This window comes from Aotus nancymaae, unplaced genomic scaffold (assembly GCF_030222135.1).
Source record: "Aotus nancymaae isolate 86718 unplaced genomic scaffold, 86718_ANA_hifiasm-v0.15.2.pri h1tg000010l, whole genome shotgun sequence".
Taxonomy (NCBI): domain Eukaryota; kingdom Metazoa; phylum Chordata; class Mammalia; order Primates; family Aotidae; genus Aotus; species Aotus nancymaae.
The window spans coordinates 71,237,197-71,257,757 of NW_026988421.1; the positions used below are offsets into that span (position 1 = coordinate 71,237,197).

The window sequence follows — 20,561 nt, forward strand, 5'->3', positions numbered from 1 at the left end:
AGCTGAGCCCTGAATCCCTGGACCTCCCAGCTCAGCTACCCTAGCAGGACTGGACTCAAAGTCAGAGGGTGGAGACTCCAGCCCCTCCCAGACATGGTTGGGGAAAGACAGGACCCAGAAATACCAACTCACTGTCCTCTGGGAGGCGGCAGCCGCAGCACGTGGGGCCTAGCCCCGGGTGGGGCTATTTGGGGGTGCCGCTGCCCTTCTTGGGAGTGGTGGGTTTCTTGCCCTGCCAGAGGTGTCCCTGGATGGTGAAGGCATCGGTGCTCATGGACATGGTCTTGGCGGGGATCTGGGTGAAGTGCTTGCAGCAGAGTTGTACTTGGAGATGCCTTCCACGGAGTTGTACTTGCAGATGCTGTGACGGTTCAGGGCCTGTACCCCACCAGCCACAACAGCTCCTTTTTCTCCCCCAACAGTGTGTAGAGTGCCTGGAACTGGCAGCTGGAGTCACAAAAGAGGATCAGGAAGTGGTTGGCCTTGCTTTTCTCAATTTCCTCCAGAATGCGGTTCTTCTGCGGTTGGTTCACCTTGCCCACCAGGCAGCAGTGTGACAGGGCATTGTGGGTGATGAACTTGTTGGACTTGGCGCTGGGCTCCTTGTACAGTCGTGGACCTGTGTACTCGAGCACTGATGCTGGGGAGGGGACATTGCTGCTATTCTCCCAGTCCCATTCTCGGCTCCCAGGCAGGTAGCTTGGGGCCATGAGGCCCGATGGGGAGGGAGCCCAAGACGTGGGCCTCTTCACCCTGAGGTTATCGGGGGCTCGTTGGCCACAGTGGACAGTGACAGGGTGGACTGGGAATAGATTTTGCTCAACTGAGAGCCCAGCAGGCCACGTGCTGGACTTTGTACCAGGGCTGAGTCATCACAGCAACCTGAGCAACACTGGGGGGCCCTCCTCCCACCCTGACCCAGGCCCCCGGACCCTGAAGCCTGGGGCCACAGTACCTTATTGAGGTGGTCCATCAGCTACAGGTCAGCCCAGCACTTGTACTCCAGCCAAGTGAATTCCCCCCACCGAAGGCCCACCTCCTACTTGGGTGGAGCCTGGGCAGCAGGGGCCGAGGTGGGCATGGGGGCTCCGGGGACAGTGGACACAGCTGGGGATGGGCTGTCGGCCTCCTCATGGTCTCCTCCCTCCCTTTTTTTTTTTTTTTTTTTTTTTTTTGGCAGTAATGCTCTTAGTTTAATGTTGACAAGGAAATCCCCTGGCATGATGACGGGTCAGCTTGGGGGAGTTTGTGCTTCCTGCTTGGTACCTTCTAGCGTACCTTCTAGCCCAGAATGACAGGGACTGGGCAGAACACTCCCAACTTTTAGCTGCTACTTGGCTCATTACAGCAGTACCAGATTGGGGGTGGGGGGCTGTGGAGTAAAGAAGGTTTATAGGGCAGAGACTAGGAGGTTCCTACAGGAATCCTGTGAGATTCCTACAGGAGCCACCCTGCTCCAAGGGACCTGAGCTGAGTGTGGTCTGTGAGCACCTGCTGCTCTTTCTGCTCCTCTCTGAGAGGGAGATCTCACTTCTCTGCCAGTCTGTCTTGTTCAAGGAGCCTATCAGTGTAGCTCCTGGGGACTTCATAGGCATGAAGTCAGTCCATTCCATTAAGATGACGAGATTAGAAAAGGGGGTTCTTGGAAGTGGAGATGTTAGAGCGGGCTGGAGATCTACCAGTTGGCATAGCAAACACAAAGCCAAAACCATGAGAACAGTGGGGGTGGGGGGTGAGGGCTCATCCCCCAGCCCCTGACTGGCAGTGATGGCCCATGCTTAGGGAGTGGGATCCTCTGACCTCCCCTGGATCCCTCACCCTCACTTTCCCAAGTTTGAGAGCTGGGCCAAGCTGTTGAGTGAAATGACTGAAGGCAGAGTTAGTATGTTCTCCCCATGTTGCCCCATCCATGGAGGAGTTGAAGCTTAGAGGAGGGGAGAGTGGTGCTCCCTGTCATCGCCTCCTCAGTAGAACTGATAGCTGTTGGGCTGCAGCAAGGGCTGGGGGATATCCCCTTGCTTGAGAGGGGCCAGCTGCTCACTAGAGCTCTCCTCAGGCTCACTGCTGCTGCCACCGCTTCTGCTGCTTGGCAGACTGGTATAGTCCCACTCTCTCCTGTCCTCTTGGGCCTGCTCCTGAAGGAGGGAGCAGATCTGCTGGAAGGTGGGTCTGTGGGTGGGCTCCAAGGCCCAGCAGGCCTTCATGATGCTTTATGTATTCTTTGGGGCAAATATAGGCTGGGCCATTTAGTATCCATCCTTCACCAGTTTATAGAACTTGCTGTTCACCTGGATTCCTAGGTAGGGATTCAGCTTGAGTGAGAAGATCTCCCAGAGGAGGATGCCATAGGACCAGACATCACTCTGAACTGTATAGACACAGTTAAAGATGCTCTCTGGAGCCATCCACTTCACAGGCAGGTGAGCATTGCCCTTGATGTAGTTGGAGTCATTCATGATGTCCCTAGCAAGCCCAAAGTCTCCAATCTTGGCCACATGCCCACTGGTCAACAGCACATTTTGCACTGCCTCATCACATCCCAGTGGGTGCTATTCTTGGAAGCAAGGAAGGCCACTCCCTGGGCCACTTGACTGGAGAAGTGAAGCAGGTCCCAGAGCTCCAGAGGCCATTCTTCCTCCTTGTCCAGATTTTGCTCAGAGGAGGAGTCATTTGAAGAATTGGAGATGGGCCTCATCTCCATATAGGTGTCCACACCCTGGCTGGAGAAGCTGCTGTCCCTGCAGATGTGTTTCTTCTTTAGGGGGATGTTCTTATAGCCAGCACCTCCCTTGGGGTCCTGGCCAGGACTCAGGCTGGTTCCAAGAATGGCCTCAGTCTTCTTTCTCAGAAAGTTGAGCAGATTGCCGTAGCAAAAGTACTCTGTGATGACCAGTAGAGGGCCTCCATGGGTGCAGGCTCCCAGAAGGTTGATGATGTTTTTGTGCTGGCCCAGGTTGCTCATAATCTTCAGCTTGGACATGAGGGCCTCCTTCTCATCCATGTGGGCTGCAGACTTCAGCGTCTTCACAGCCACCTTCACGTTTTTTAATTCTATGTTTATATGAGAACATGCTGAGGCTTCAGATGCTTGCCTCGGCTCTTGCAGGGTTTCCCCCCAACATGGGTGCGGTGGCTCAGGCCTGTACTCCCAGATCTTAGGGAGGCCGAGCTGGGTGGATCAAGAGGTCAAGAAATTGAGACCATTCTGGCCAATATGATGAAACCCCTTTTCTACTGAAAATACAAAAATTAGCTGAGTGCTGTGGCATGTGCCTATAGTCCCAGCTACTTGGGAGGCTGAGGCAGGAGAATCTCTTGAACCTGAGAGGCAGAGGTTGCAGTGAGCCGAGATTGTGCCACTGCACTCCAGCGTGGGTGACAGAGTGAGATTCCATCTCAAAAACAAAAAACAAAACAAAAAAATCTACTGAAATAACATAACAGGAAAAAAGTCATGATTTTGGCAATTATTGAAAAAAATCACTCAAAACCTATACAAAGGGGAGATATAAAGCTGCACTAGGAATCAAAGGGGCTCTTCTGGCAGAAAATTGATTAATATAAGCTAACTATCACATCGAATTTAAAACTGGGAAATTCAACCAATGACACTATCTCTCACTGATTCCATATAGAGCATTACTGGCAGTTTTCAGCTAATGCAGTAAAGTAAAGATAAATAGGATTGTATAGAAATAAAAATTCCATCTTTGGTAGTTGAGGTAATTAGGTGTGAATATGAAACTTGATGAATCAAAGTTCTAGAATTTTTATTCACATTTACAACTTACGTTTCATAACATTAGAGAAAAAAACTTTTTCTTATCCAAATGTAACTCTTACTAATTTAGTGAATGTAAACTCAGTTCATGTTTTTGTACTTTTTCCATGTGTGAATGGATGTATATATCCAAGAATAATCATTACTTGCTGCTTTATCTCTTATTTTCATGATTATCATATAATCAAACTATTCAAGAATTTGATTTTTTACTAAATAGTATGTCCCAGAACACTCACACCATTACACAAATCTAGGCTATTTTTCAGCTGTCCTCGCTTATTACATTATATGATGTGTCTTATTTTGGGCTCAGTGTTCCATAAGAATGCCCAAGAGTTTGTCTATGGGACACATCCAGTAACAGAATTGCTCGGCAGCTACAACTTCAATAAATATTCCAATTGGCTGTCCAACATGATTGTGCAAATCACACTCATCACCTGCATTGAAGAGTTGCTCTTTACCTATTCTTAATCTTGTAGTAAGAGAAGGAAGATATTTACAAAATGACGTATATCTGCATGCCATATGCCTTGGAAACATGTACAAAACATGCTTTATTCTGCAAATTAGCATCACATGCCACAACTGGTTAGAATATAAACATGAAAAACATCACGCAATGTAGAAGAAGGAAGGGGAAGGGGGAGTGGGGAAGGGAAAGGGAAGGGATTATCAAACTCTTTACAATGTAGCTTATACAATGTGAGTTCAGAGTCTCCAGGACTGTAAATTCAGAGTGCAAGAATAAAAGACTAGGCTTTGCTCTGTATTGCTTAAACTATCATAACTAACATACGTCATTTTGTAATTAATTAAATATCATCAAGAAAACAAAATAGAAAGGACACAAATTCTATACAGTGGATGTGCTTTTACACGAAGCACTCGAGGGAACCCTGCTGTTCAGGAAGGGCTGCTCGCCTAGAAGGCTGCTGTGCAAACAGCGCCACTTAGTGTCCAGGATGCAGCCTGAGGAGCTGCGCAGGGCAGCACTGGACCTGCTCCAATGGACAGAACTCCAGAATACTTGAGAAGTGATTCCCCTGGGGCTCTTTATGGTGCAACGGCTGGGGCTGCAACTCCATCGGGAGTCCCTATCTTCAATAAAGAAGCCTCAGGTGATTCTATGCCTTAAGTGTATGCAGGCTAGGCTGATGTTGGGGTGTGCTTCACAGTCAGAGCTTTGGTGGGTCTGTGAAAGGACACACAGCTGCCATCCCAGCAGGTCATGCCCCATGGCTGGAGATGCCGTCCTGGTCCATGGAGATGACAGCTTTGCTGTAGCCACCTCAGAGACCCCTCCATACAGAAGCTGGGCAGCAGGGTCCTTCACATTCTTGTACTGCTTGTTGCGTATCTTCTAAGGAGGAGACAATGTATGAGACAGGGACTGTGCAAGAGCCTCCGTCTTCTGAAGCACAGACTGCTTTGGATTTGGCAACTGCTGTCATTTGGGGGTTGCCTTGCTTGCTGCCTTGGTGCTTGTTAGTTTTGTTCTGCATGCTCTAGCTCCACCTTCTCAGGACACTGCTGCCCTACCAGAAGAGACCAACAGCTTGCAGAGCCTTCCTGGGTTCAGCATCTTCATGTGCAAGCGCTGCAGAGCCCTCTTCCTCGGGCTTCTGCGTGAATGGTGTGGGATGACCTGTGGGTGATGTTCTCTGAAGCCTAGCACCACAGTCCTGGTACCAGCAGTAAACACTTGCAGACTTCTCATCCCAAAGCTGCTGGATTTGGGACGTAGGTTGCTCTGCAGCCAGATGTGTTGCTGCTTATGTTGCCCAGGAGGGATTTGTGGAGATCTGATCACTATTTGCAAAGGGTGTGCCACAACTGAGAGCACAGGGGCTCTCCATTACTTTGGGAATATCGGCCATGCTGCTGGGACTGAAGGGAAGGCGTCTGCTTCCCTAAATCCTGGGATTCATATACATTAGAGCCTGATCCTGGAAGACCAGCTTCTCCGGGTGATTCTGAGGCTGAGTCTGCTCATGATGATATCCTCAACCATTCTGCTGCTGTCCTTGAAAGATTGAGTAAAGAAAATGACCTTTTTGCTCCTCCTGCTGCTGCCTCCCTCCCTGCACACGATAAACACTGTGCAAAGGGAAGGGCCTTGCATGCTGGCTTTCCCCTATCTCGGGCTTATCCCTTTCAGAATACTGAGGAGGAAATGCAGAATGATGAGGAAATAATATTGATCTACATCAAGAAGGGTCATTTTCTGTGTCACCTGGATACTCCAAATCACACTTAAGTTTCCTTTTAACCCATAAGGCTGCAGAGTTATTTTAGCCATCACGTTAATTGGGAATCCCTTGTGTCTCCACGGAAGAGTGGCCAGCTCCACCCAGTAGAACTTCCTGGGTACAAGAGTTCTGCTCACTGTCATCTTTGGGAGATTCCACCTTGTTTTCCTGGATTTTTGGAAATGGGTGGCCTTCGGTAGAGGAATCATGTAATTTCCTGGCAGCGAATGTTCTGTGTCTCTCTCTAGGTGGTAGTCTGGCTCTTGTATTTTGAAACCAGTTCTAAAGAGAAAGATCAGTTTCTTAATTCAATCTGTCTGTTAAGTTATATTGTACAATGCATTTCCACAATGTAGGAGAGTTTTACAGTTAAGCTTAGTCTCAGCATGATCACTGACTCGTTTCCTGATCTTGAATAAGACTCAGATAATGATGGCAATCCTTTGTGGGGCTGCACATTATGAATGTTATAAATTGTGCACAATTTCAAAATCTCAACTGCCTGTAGTTGCAGTGGCCCATCTGTACGTGCAGACCTGGACCTTTCAAAATCTCCCATAAACTTGTCTGCGATTCTCTGCATTTGGAAAGAACAGACTTCCAGACTTTCCCTAACTTATTTATTTTACTCAAGCGGACCTACCAGGATAAACTTATGATTCAATATATTCTGAATTATACTCTTAAATTCACTGTATTCAAAAGTCATGCAAAGTACAAGCAAGAGTTTGTAGTAACTTGGACAAGACATTTTATATGTGACTCTAAGCATTCCGTTTGACACCTGTAGTCTTCATTTTTTTCCCCTCCTTCATAAAGACAGGATAATTATACATGCCAACTCTAACTCCTAGAGGTTCGAGGGAGGGAAAAATGATCAACACTGTTTTAGACTCTCCATCCTAATAAGCTCTGGTTGTGGTAGAACACCTAGAGACATATGATGCAGGCAAGCATGTCTGGGGGGCCTTTTAATATTTGATCCCTCCTGGAACCCCTCAGTCTACAAGTTCAGAATCACTTTAGTTTAGCAGCACTTAAAGCTAGAAAGATTTCTGATCCACACCTATAATGACTGCTTAAAACAAAGTTGTGGGTTGGGCACAGTGGCTCACGCCTGTAATCCCAGCACTTTGAAAGACTGAGGTGGGCAGATCACCTGAGGTCAGGAGTTCGAGACCAGCCTGGCCAACATGAGGAAATCTCATTTCTACTAAAAATACAAAAATTAGCTGGGCATGGTGGTGCACACCTGTAATCTCAGTTACTCGGGAGGCTGAGAGAAGAAAATCCCTTGAACCCAGGAAGCGGAAGCTGCAGTGAGCTGAGATCGTGCCACTGCACTCCTGCCTGGGTGACAGAGTGAGACTCCATCTCAAAATAAATAGGTAAACAAATAAAACAAAATTGTGACCATGCACAATGAACCTGTTTCCTCCAGACATACTCATTTTCTCCTCGCAATACCACCACAACATAATGATATACATTTTACAGAAAGATAAGGTCCAAGAGTCAACCTGTCGGGCATTACAGAGCCATTAGGAGGTAGATCTTGTAAGGGTCCAACTATAAGACAAGAGTTCACTTTCTCATGACAGAGCCTCCTGTGGCCCTCCCCTCAACTACGCTTGCTTCCTAATCACACCATGTGCACTTTCTTTAAGCACATGCAGCTCAGATCAGTTCAGTTCAGTGTAATTTCATCTGCCATTATCTATGAACTTTCTTTCAGGAATCTATCCCTCTGACAAGTAGAAAGGATAAAAAATAATTAAAAAGCAGTTTTGACACTGAGCAACCCAACTGTCACCAAGTTAGAAATTTAAATAAATGAACAGTGTAAGAATGTTTACTTAAATGTTTGACCAAGCCCAGGAGAAATGGCTCATGCTGTAATCCCAGCAATTTGGGAGGCTGAGGCGGGAGGATTGCTTGAGCACAGGAGTTTGAGCCCAGTCTAGGCAATATGGCAAAACTCCACTTCTATGTTAAAAAAAAAAAAAATTAGCCAGGCATCATGGCCTGTGGTCCCAACTACTCAGGAGGCTGAGGTAGGATCACTTAAGCCCAGGTAGTCAGTGCTGCAGTGAGCCATGATTGTGCCACTGTACTCCAGCCAGGGCAACAGAGTGAGATCCTGTCTCAAAAAAAAAAGGACCAGTTCTCCCATTTGTACCCTGCTTATCCTAGTTATTTACCTTATTTGGATTTTCTACTTATTTGCAGAAAATTATTGGTTTGTATTTCCCTTGAAACATTTTCAGTTCATGAAACTTTTTTTTTTTGAGACAGAGTCTTACTCTGTCACCCAGACTGAATGCAGTGGTGCCATCTCAGCTCACTGCAACCTCTGCCTCCTGGGTTCAATCGATTCTCCTGCCTCAGCCTCCCGAATAGCTGGGATTACAGGCACACTCCACCATGCCTAGCTCATTTTTGTAGAGATAGGGTTTCGCCATGTTGGCCAGGCTGGTCTCAACTTCTTGACCTCAGGCAATCCGCCCACCTCGGCCTCCCAAAGTGCTGGGATTACAGGCATGAACCATCACACCCAGCCCACTTCATGAAACTTTTATAAGAATTTCATTACAGGAGAGAGATCCAAGATGGCTGATCACTAGCAGCTCGGGCACGTAGCTCCCAGTGAAAGCGCAGAGAACGAGAGGACGCCACACTTTCGGACGAATATTTGTAGCTCACGGACCAGGAGATTCCCAGCGGAGGAGCCCCACGGGTCGCCAGTGCGACTCTTGTGGCCGGCGCGGCGGTTTTGCTGGCGCCTTAAAGCGGCAGTTCTTGGTGCAGAGTCCGGAGATTCCTGGGCAGAAAGGCACCATCAATCTTAACACCGCTGTCTTGGCCGGCGCAGTGGATTGCTCAGTTTTCGGCGCTGGGAATCAAAAAGTTGGACGTCCGCTCAGAGACCTAGTTAGAAAGTCGGTAATTACAAAGACGACAGATGGATAAATATATAATCAAGGGAAGAAAACAGCCTAAAAAGGCAGAGAATACTCAAAATCAGAATGCCTCTCCCTCCACAGGGGATCGCAATTCCTCATCAGTAACGGAACAAGGCTTAATGGAGAACGAGTGTGTTCCAGTAACAGAAGCAGGTTTCAAAATGTGGGTGATGAGAAACTTCTGTGAATTAAAAGAACTTGTTCTAACGCAATGCAAAGAAACTAAGAACCTTAAAAAAAGGTTTGACGAAATGCTAACGAGAATGGACAATTTAGAGAGGAATATAAGTGAATTGATGGAGCTGAAAAGCACCACACGAGAACTTCGCGAAGCATGCACAAGCTTAAACAGTCGAATTGATCAAGCAGAAGAAAGGATATCAGAAGTCGAGGACCAGCTCAGTGAAATTAAACGAGAAGACAAGATTGGAGAAAAAAGGATAAAAAGGAATGAGCAAAGTCTCCAGGAAATATGGGACTATGTGAAAAGACCTAATCTACGTTTGATAGGTGTACCTGAATGTGATGAAGAGAATGAATCCAAGTTGGAAAAGACTCTTCAAGATATCATTCAGGAAAACTTTCCCAACCTAGCAAGGCAAGGTAATATTCAACTCCAGGTAATACAGAGAACACCACAAAGATATTCTTCAAGAAGACCAACCCCAAGGTACATAATTGCCAGATTTATTAGGGTTGAAATGAAGGAGAAAATACTAAGGGCAGCCAGAGAGAAAGGTCAGGTTACCCATAAAGGGAAATCTATCAGACTTACAGCAGATCTCTCAGCAGAAACCCTACAAGCCAGAAAAGAGTGGGGACCAATATTTAACATCCTTAAAGAAAAGAACTTTCAACCCAGAATTTCCTATCCAGCCAAACTAAGCTTTATGAGCGAAGGAAAAATTAAATCCTTTGCGAACAAACAAGCACTTAGAGAGTTCACCACCACCAGGCCTGCTTTACAAGAGCTTCTGAAAGAAGCACTATACATATAAAGGAACAACCAATATCAGCCTTTCCAAAAATATATCAAAAAGCAAAGAACATTAATACAGTGAAAAATTTACATCAACTAATGGGCAAAACAGCCAGCTAGCATCAAACGCCAGTATTAAAGTTATATATATTTTAATTGAATAAAAAGCCAAAACCCATCGGTATGCTGCATCCAGACCCATCTTACATGCAGCGATACACAAAGACTCAAAGAGAAGGAGGAAGATTTACCAACCAGAGAGTAAAAATAAACAAATAAACAAAAAGCAGGAGATGCAATTCTCGCCTCTGATAAAGTAGACTTTAAAGCAACAAAGATCAAAAGAGGCAAAGAAGGACATTGCATAATGGTAAAAGGATCAATGTAACAAGAATAGCTAAAGATTCTATAGATCAACGAGATAGAAAATTAACAAGGATATTCAGGATTTGAACTCAGACCAGGAACAAGTAAACTTAATAAACATTTATAGAACTCTCCACTTCAAATACACAAAACATACATTACCACCTCACACCTATTCCAAAAGTGACTATATAATTGGAAGTAAATCACTCCTCAGTAATCGCATAGCATTTCATAGCTTTAAATGAAATATTGGTTGGCTGTTTGTTTGTTATCTTCTTCCCTTATTCCTTCCTGACTACATCATTAAGTATAATTATCAGTATAAAAGAGGTTTTCAATACCCATTACTAAATTGCATTCTAGCCTGGGCAAGAAAGCAATACTCCCATTCTCTCTCCCTCTTTCTTTTCCTTTTTCCTCCTCCCCATTCTCTCTCTTTCTTTCTCTTCCTTTTTCCTCCTCCCCATAAAAAAAAAAAAAAAAAGAATTTCATTACATAATATTTGCCTATACTTTTATTTTCCAAAGCTGTTTATATTCTTTCTTGGTTTTCACTAACACAATTTTGTCCTTCTGTCAAGCAACCAAAACATGCAATAGTAAGTGAATAATTACAGAAGAGAAATATGAAACTCTTCTTAAATGTGTGTATATAATCTGTCAGGGGATTAGAGAAAAAATGTGTGTATAATAATATAAATTCAAATACAGTAAAATGTTGTGCTTTAACAATTTACAACAATCATATCGGAAAATCCCCAAACAAAATATTGGTTCATGCAATAAATGGTTAGGAAGCAACTACTGACGCTGTGGGGTTCTGTGCCACGTCCTGTGACACTGTCAAGCCACGTTCTTCCTCCCGGCCTTCAGACTTGCATGCCTTACTTTTTACTTACGCTTTGAGGTAAACACCACAGAGGTTTGATTAGCATACCAAACTTAACGTGTGCAAAGTAAATAAAACTCCAAATGTCTAACACAAAACTACTCTTCTCCCAAGCTCCCCTATCAGTTAAAGGCACCCCCAATATTCCATTTCCTCAAGCCAAAACTTTGGAGGTATCCTTACCTCTGGCCTTCTCATTGCATACCCAATATCTTGGCAAACTATAAGCAGCTCCACCTTTAAAAATTAAAGGTCTTCCCAGTTCCCTAATTCCACAGCTAGCACCCTGGTCAAAACCATCACTGTCTCTATCCTGGAGAATAACAATATTAGCTTCTTTTCTTTTTTTTTCTTTCTTTTTTTGTTCTTTGAAACAGACTATCACTCTGTTGTCCAGGCTGGAGTGCAGTGGTGCAATGCTGGCTCACTGCAACCTCCACCTCCCGAGTACAAGCAATTCTCCTACCTCAGCCTCCAGAGTAGCTGGGATTACAGAGGTGTGCCACCACATCTGGCTAATTTTTGTATTTTTGGTAGAGACAGTGTTTTCCCATGTTGGCCAGGCTGGTCTTGAACTCTTGACCTCAGGTGATCCACTGGCCTTGGCCTGCCAAGGTGCTGGGATTGTAGGTGTGAGCCACTGCAGCCAGCCTACAGCACCTTCTTAAATGGACCACTGCTCCCAATTTTGCCTCAGAATAGTGTATTTTTCATTAAAATGCATACATAATATATTCATGCCCACATTGAGATGAACAACCGCCAAAAAAATTGCTCTTTTTTTGAGATTCTCACACTGTCACTCAGGCTGGAGTGCAGTGGTGCCATCTGGGCACACTGCAACCTCCGCCTCTGAGGTTCAAGTGATTCTCTTGCCTCAGCCTCCTGAATCACTGGGATTACAGGCACATGCCAACACGCCTGGCTAATTTTTGCATTTTTGGTAGAGACGGGGTTTTGCCATGTTGGTCAGTCTGGTCTCGAACTCCTGGCTTCAAGTGATCTTCCCACCTCAACCTCCCAAAGGCTGAGATTACAGGTGTGAGCCACTGCGCCCAGCCTAAAAGAAATCATAGGCCGGGTGTGGTGGCTCATGCTTGTAATCCCAGCACTTTAGGAGGCCGAGATGGGTGGATCACCTGAGGTCAGGAGTTCGAGACTAGCCTGACCAACATGGTGAAACCCTGTCTCTATAAAAAAAAAAAAATCACTTTGTCCTATGTGATAAAATGCTAAGCTTTTTCATACTTCTTTATATTTTCCATATTATCTATAAAAAGATACGCAAAGCTTTGAATATTTTACTAATATCTATTACAAACACAGGACAAGAAACTTGACCAGCCAGTTTTTCCCTGTTTGTAAAATCAGGATAAGGATTCTCTGCAAATGACTGCTCAAATACACTCAGCTTATTCTTGGTAAATTTATGCTGTGGTTTTCTACTTCCTCTTCCCCGTCTTCTTTTTCTTACTTCGTTATGACTGTCAATGGGAGAGCCTGAAAAATGTACAAACAGAAAGAGAAAAGCATTGGAGAATATTAGTGGTATCCAGAGTGGGGGGGAAAAAAAAAGGTCAGTCATTGGCTATTTCATAAAATTTTTTAAAAGTGGAGCCCAATCTCATACCTATTCATTATAACAAAATTACTAGTGAGATTAGCCAAGTGTAGTGGCTCAAGCCTGTAACCCTATTGACTCAGAGGCTGAGATGGGAGGATTCTTTGAGGCCAGGAATTCAAGATCAGCTTAGGCAACATAGCAAGACCCCATCTCCAAAAAAATAAAACTTAGCCAGGCACAGTGGTGGATGCCTGCAGTCCCAGCTACTTGGTAGGCTGAGGTGAAAGGATTGTTTGAGTCCAGAAGTTCAAGGCTGCAGTAAGCCATAAATGTGCCACTGCACTCCGGCCTGGGCATCAGAGCAAGACCCTGTTTCAAAAATATAAATAGATAAAATAAAAATTTCAAAAAATTATCCAGGCAATGGGGGCGCATGCCTGTTAACCTAGTTGCTTGGGAGACTGAGGTGGGAGGATCATTTTAGAGAGCCCAGGAGGTCAAGGCGGCAGTGAGCCGTGGTCATGCCACTGCACTCCAGCCTGGGTGGTGACAGAGTGAGACCCTATCTCAAAAAAAAGCTTGTTTTTAATTAAGATACAAAGCTATCTGTGTTCCTGGATTAGAACTAATATTGTTAAGATGTCTATACTACGCAAAGTGTTCTACAGCTTTAATAAAATCCCTATTTTTAAAATCCCAAATACATGTTTTGCAGAATAGAAAATTTCATCCTAAAATGTATATGGAATTTCAAGGTACCCTAAATAGTCAAAACAATCTTTAAAAGGAGAACAGAGTATCTTTTGATTCCAAAACTTACTACAAAGCTATAGTGAAACAGTGTGGTACTAGTGTGTGTACAAGTGTGTATATGTATTCTGTAGATATTACAGTGTGGTACTAGCACAAAGACAGGCATATAGACCAGTGAGATAGACTAGACAGCTCAGAAGTAAATCCTCACAAACATGGTCACATGATTCACAAGGTGTCAAGACCATTCACGGGGGAAAGGACAGCCTTTTCAACAAACGGTGCTGGGAAAACTGGGTATCCACATGCAAAATACTCAAGTTGGATCCTAACATTACACCATACACAAAAATTAACTTGAGATGGTTCAAACACCTAAATGCAGGAGCTATAAGTATAAAATTGCTAAAAGAGCTGAGCGTGGTGGCTCATCCCTGTAATCCCAGCACTTTGGGAGGCCAAGGCGGGCAGATCATGAGGTAAAGAGATCGTGACCATTCTGGCCAACTGGCCAACATGGTGAAACCCTGTCTCTACTAAAAATACAAAATTTAGCTGGGCGTAGTGGCATGCACCCATAGTCCCAGCTGTTCAGGAGGCTCAGGCGGGAGAATCACTTGAACCCAGCAGGTAGAGGTTGCAGTGAGCTGAGACTGCACCATACACTCCAGCCTGGGCAACAGAGCAAGACTGCATCTCAAAAAGTAAACAAATAAAATAAAAGAACGCAGAAGGGAAAAGCAACATGATATTGGATTTGGCATGAGTTCCTGGATATGACACCAAAACCACAGGTAACAAAAGAATAGGACTGCACCAAAATTGAAAACTTCTGTGCAAAAGACACAATGAACAGAGTGAAAAGGCAATCTGTGGAATGGAACTAAATATTTGTAAATCATATCTGACAAGGGGTTAATATAAAGATATATAAAGAAACTACAACCCAACAACAAACAAAAAAACTTGATTTTAAAATGGGCGAAGGACTTGAACAGATATTCCTCCAAAGAAGGTATATGAACGGCCATTAAGCACATAAAAAATGTTCAACATCACTAATCATTAGGGAAATGAAAAAAAAAATCAAATCCACAGTGACACGTCATCTCACTCTGTTAGGATAGGATGACTACTGTCAAAACACACAAAAAAACAAGTGCTGTCAAGGATGTGAAGAAATTAGAGTCCCCAAACACTGGAAATGTATAATGGTGTGGCCATTATGAAAACCAATGTGGTGGGCCAGGCGCCATGGCTCACGCTTGTAATCCCAGCACTTTGGGAGGCCAAGGTGGGCAGATCACCTGAGGTCAGGAGTTCAAGAACAGCCTGGCCAACATGGCAAAATCCCATCACTATTAAAAATACAAAATTAGTTTAGCACCAAGGGTTGCCAAAACAAAACAAAACAAAACAAAATTAGGCTGGGCACTGTGGCTCACTCCTGTGTAATCCCAGCACTTTGGGAGGCCAAAGCGGGTGGATCATCTGAGGTCAGGTGTTTGAGACCAGCCTGGCCAACATGGCGAAACCCTGTCTCTACTAAAAATACAAAAATTAGCTGGGTGTAGTTGCAGGTGCCTATAATCCCAGCTACTTGGAAGGCTGAGGCAGGAGAATCTCTTGAACCTGGGAGGCAGAGGTTGCAGTGAGCCAAGATAGCACCATTGCACTCCAGCCTGGGCAACAGAGTGAGACTCTGGCTAAAAAAAAAAAACAACAAACCAGGCCGGGTGTGGTGGCTCATGCCTATAATCCAAGCACTTTGGAGGCCAAGGCAGGCAGATGACCTGAGGTCGGGAGTTCAAGACCAGCCTGATCAACATAGTGAAAGCCCGTCTTAAAAAAAAATTAAAAAAAAAAAGAAAGAAAGAAAGGAAAGGAAAACAGTATGGTGGTTTCTCAAAAATTAAATATTATATAATTCAGCAATTCCACTTTTGGGCAAATACTCAAAATAACTGAAAGCATGCACTTGAACAGCAATTTGTACACCTATGTTCATAGCAGCATATTGTTCACAGTAGCCGTGACTCAATATAAAAAGTTCCCAACATTTCTAAAAAGCAAATGTGCACATGTAACACTTATAAAAAACATAAGTTTCTTCAAATAAAAACTGAATACCTATAGTCAAAGCAGCAACCAAACCAACATGCTTTGTATGGCTATGGCCCCACAGTGAGGAGCGGGGCCTCTGGAGCCTGCCTACCTGTGTTTAACTTCTGGCTCTGAGGCTGACAGGCCACAGCGTACAGCTGACTGCCACCACCCTCCTGGGCCACTCTCCTTGTCTCCGGCTGCTCTCCAAGCCCTGAGATGGAGACCATTCCTACAGCATCTTCCTGGAGGACTTCATGTTCTAATGGCATCACAGCTGAGCCACGATTGCTTCCGGGGCTCTCTGATGCAGATTCTTCCCTCTGAAACATAGTGATGGGCCCAGTGGACTTCTGGGCCCACTGTAGATACAGCACCTTTGACTTAGGTTATTACTCATTAAACACAATGTATTAAGGTACGAGGCACCACTGGAACTAACGAAGCCTTCTCCTCTCAGCTAGAGCTCATCTAGAAGAAGAAATCCAGGATCCACACACTTTGCAAGCGCACCTTCCCAAAGAACTCGAGTGTCGGTTTCTTCCATATCCCAGGTTTGAAAAGCTGGGATATGGAAGAAATTATTTCTAAATTTCATGGAATATCAAATCTGTGAACCAAAGGGAAAAAATGCCCAGGCCATTTCTACAATTCTTCTGGTATAGCTCTTTTACTTTGAGAATGTTTTATTTTCAGCATTTATCCTGTTAACGTTTAACCGTACAGGAAAGTAGAGGGAAGAGTATAATTAGACTGATGATCCTTTCACTGAAATTTAATATATAGCAATACATGGCCAATTTTTATCTCCTTGACACCCCACCCTCATTATTTTCAAGTGAATCTCAGACATGTCACTCACCCAAAAATATGTCCATATGTATCTCTAAAATATAAAGTCTCTTTTAATGCTGTCATGGGTTAAGATTTAAATACCTGAGCCTCTAGCAAAGTTCTATCCCCAATTCTACCATACAGCAATCATACACAATTACTCTGATGACATGAGCTGTCCCCAGCCTATAAACTTGCACTTTTAAAAGATGAAAGCCAGGCTGAGCAAAGTGGCTCATGCCTGTAATCCTAGCACTTTGCAAGGCTGAGGTGAGCAGATTGCTTCGAGCTCAGGAGTTTGAGACCAGCCTGGGCAACATAGCAAAACCCTGTCTCTACAAAAAAATACAAAATTAGCCAGGTGTGGTGATGCACACCTGTGGTCCCAGCTACTTGGGAGGCTGAGGTTGGAGAATAGCTTTGAATCCAGGAGGCAGAGGTTGCAGTGAGCTGAGATTGCCCAACTCCATCTAGCCTCGGTGACAGAGTGAGACCCTGTCTCAAAAAGAAGGAAGGAAGGAAGGGAGGGAGGGAGGGAGGGAGGGATGGAAGGAAGGAAGCCCAAATACCTATTAATAAAAAGCACAAGTGCATCAGGTAGGGAGCCTTCTGCAAAAGAAACAGGCTTTGATGGCTCACATCTGTAATCCCAGCACTTGGGAGGCTGAGGCGGGTGGCTCACGAGGTCTGGAGATCTAGATCATCCTGGCCAACATGGTGAAACCCTGTCTCTACTTAAAAAATACAAAAATTAGCTGAGCGTGGTTGTGCGTGCCTATAATCCCAGCTACTTGGGAGGCTGAGGCAGGAGAATCACTTGAACCAGGGAGTCAGAGGTTGCAGTGATCTGAGATAGTGCCACTGCACTCCAGCCTGGTGACAGAGCAAGACTTTGTCTCAAAAAAAAAAAAAGAAACATGCTTTGGTCTCCACCAAAGAAACTCACCTTTGGAAGTTAAGACAAATCTCTAGTCCAGGTTCTGAATGATAAAGTGATGAACTCTGGAGCAGCAGTCATTAAACATAACCGTGAGATGTCCACCCTACACATACCCTAGACACAGGCCTACTCTAGCCACAGGCCTGCCCCAGACCCAGCCCTGTCCTAGATACAGCCCTACCCTAGACACACCTTTTGATGGCTTTACCTAATGCAGCTTTTTAAATCCCATTCATTCACTGAATGCCCAGTGAAAACAATTTGCTTATTTAATCCCTACCGCACCCTTATAACGTGCATACCATTTTAATCCTACTTAGATTTGAGGACAGTGGGGGCAGAAAGGTTTAGACCACAGAGTGAGCCTCTGACCCAGGCAGTGTGACCTTGATCACTTTCATGTTTATAGACTGCATGCTCTGTGAGGACGGAAGCCTGTCAGGCTCACATAAGATCCATATCACTTGATATGGATCCACATCACTTTATATTGCTTACAGAATGCTGATATTGGAGGCAGGAGTAACCAGAGATTAACACTGAATAAGGACATTATAAGATATAAAACCACCTTATGAGATAGCCAAAACCTCCATATTACAGACAAGGGAACTGCAGGCTTTTCTGTTTTTTTTGTTGGTTGTTTTGTTTTTTTTTTCACAACCCTAAGACATCGTACTTTCTCGAATATGTGGGATAAAGTAATAACACTTGGAGGGGTTTTTTCCTCCAGGTTTGGAAAACGCAGCTCATGCTTGACAACTGTTTTACATTAATCCATCTTAATTCAGAGTGATCCACATGTTCGTTCTACTTAAACCAATTGCTTCAAGTTATGAGGACTCATTATATGGCCAGGCCAAAGAACAGATTTTTCACACATTATCTTACCTAAATCTTACAGTGCCTTACAGGGATATATATTATTGTACAGATGGCGCACTGAGAGATTAGCTAATTTACCTGAGGTCAAACTCTAAGAAGAGGAAAATAACTAGCAGGAATTAAAGCAGGTGAAAATAAAGTTTTAATTGGGCGAGGTAGTGGCAGATTTGCAGGTAGGAAAGAGCCCCAAATGAATTCAGTTTCTCATTTCATTCCAGGTGGATTGTGGCTCTGTAACAAGAAAGAAGAAAAAGCAGGAGGAACAACTCGTGGTTTTCTTCATTTCTGTGCAATGATGGTTAACATAACTCTTCCTTTTTTTTTTTTTTTCTTACGAATTCTCACTTTGTCACCAGACGAGTGCAGTGGCACAATCTCGCCTCATTGCAACCTCTGCCTCCCAGGTTCAATCGATTCTCCTGCCTCAGCCTCCCAAGTAGCTGAGATTATGGCACACACCACCACACCTGGCTAATTTTTGTATCTTTTTGTAGAGACTGGTTTCGCCACATTGCCGAGGCTGGTCTCCAACTCCTGAGCTCAAGTGACCCACCCCACCTTGGCTTCCCAAGCGCTGGGATTACAGGTGTGACCCACTGTGCCCGCCCTTGGTTTATTTTATTCTCAGTACCTTGAAATCACACTAGGTGGCGACCGTCCCTGTCCCTCCCCCATCAAGCTGCTTCCAAAAAACATTTTTACCAGGCACCTTCACTTTCTCGCTTTTCATTCTTTTCTCAACTCCAGTCTCTTTGTTCTCACTCCATTGTTTAGACGTCACTGGTGATAGTTAACAAACCAGCTCCTAAATTGCTCTTACAGTTAATCTTCCTCTCTAAGTCATCGAACATTGTTGGGCAATCTTTGTTTTCCTTGAAAACTCACCTACTTCAGATTTTTTTTTTCTTTTGAGATGGAGTTTTCCTCTGTCCCAGGCTGGAGTGCAGTGGCACGATCTCGGCTTACTGTAACCTCCGCCTCTCGGGTTCAAGCAATTTTCCTATCTCAGCCTCCCGAGTAGCTGGGATTACAGGCACCTGCCACCACACCCGGCTAATTTTTGTATTTTTAGCAGAGACAGGGCTTCACCATGTTGGCCAGACTAGTCTTGAACTCCTGACCTCAGGTGACCCACCCGCTTCAGCCCCCGCAAAGTGCTGGGGTTACAGGCGTGAGCCACCGCGCCCAGCCCAGATTCTTCATTAAGCTCGGCTTTGGTGGATGCTAAGTCCTTGATCGTTTTTCAAAATACCTCATAACAGTAAGGGCCCAGCTTGTACTGAGTGCTGTGTATTGAGACCTACAATGCAGCTGTGAAAGCACAAATGCAGTCTCTGAAAATCAACATTCTGCTGAATTTTTTTTTTTTTTTTTTTTTTTTTGAAACGGAGTTTCGCTCTTGTTACCCAGGCTGGAGTGCAATGGCGCGATCTCGGCTCACCGCAACCTCCGCCTCCTGGGTTCAGGCAATTCTCCTGCCTCAGCCTCCCGAGTAGCTGGGATTACAGGCACGCGCCACCGTGCCCAGCTAATTTTTTGTATTTTTAGTAGAGACGGGGTTTCACCATGTTGACCAGGATGGTCTCGATCTCTTGACCTCGTGATCCACCCGCCTCGGCCTCCCAAAGTGCTGGGATTACAGGCGTGAGCCACCGCGCCCGGCCCATTCTGCTGAATTTTTAAAAGTACATAACTCGCAATTATCACCTGCAAAGAAAAGTCAGAACTTATTAGAATGCCTGGCAGGGAGTTTCATTACCTGACTACTATTATACTACCATTCAGGCCAGATGAGGTGGCTCACACCTGTAATCCCAGAACTTTGGGAGGCTGAGACAGGTGGATCACTTCAGGTCAGGAGTTCGAGACCAACCTGGCCAACATGGTGAAACCCCGTCTCTACTTAAAATACAAAAATTAGGGCTGGGCACGGTGGCTCAAGCCTGTAATCCCAGCACTTTGGGAGGCCGAGGCGGGTGGATCACGAGGTCAAGTGATCGAGACCATCCTGGTCAACATGGTGAAACCCCGTCTCTACTAAAAATACAAAAAAAATTAGCTGGGCATAGTGGTGCGTGCCTGTAATCCCAGCTACTCAGGAGGCTGAGGCAGGAGAATTGCCTGAACCCAGGAGGCAGAGGTTGCGGTGAGCCGAGATCGCGCCATTGCACTCCAGCCTGGGTAACAAGAGCGAAACTCCGTCTTAAAAAAAAAAAAAAAAAAAAATTAGTCAGGCACTGTGGCGC

The 20,561-nt window shown here is 44.8% G+C and overlaps 2 pseudogenes; both read right to left on the minus strand.

Annotated features, from left to right (window-relative positions):
* Positions 1-184: 184 nt before the first annotated feature.
* LOC135273917 (calmodulin-regulated spectrin-associated protein 3-like) lies at positions 185-710 on the minus strand (annotated as a pseudogene).
* Positions 711-1,964: 1,254 nt separating this feature from the next.
* The window catches only part of LOC135273918 (macrophage colony-stimulating factor 1 receptor-like), a 36,219-nt pseudogene continuing 17,622 nt past the window's right edge, over positions 1,965-20,561 (minus strand).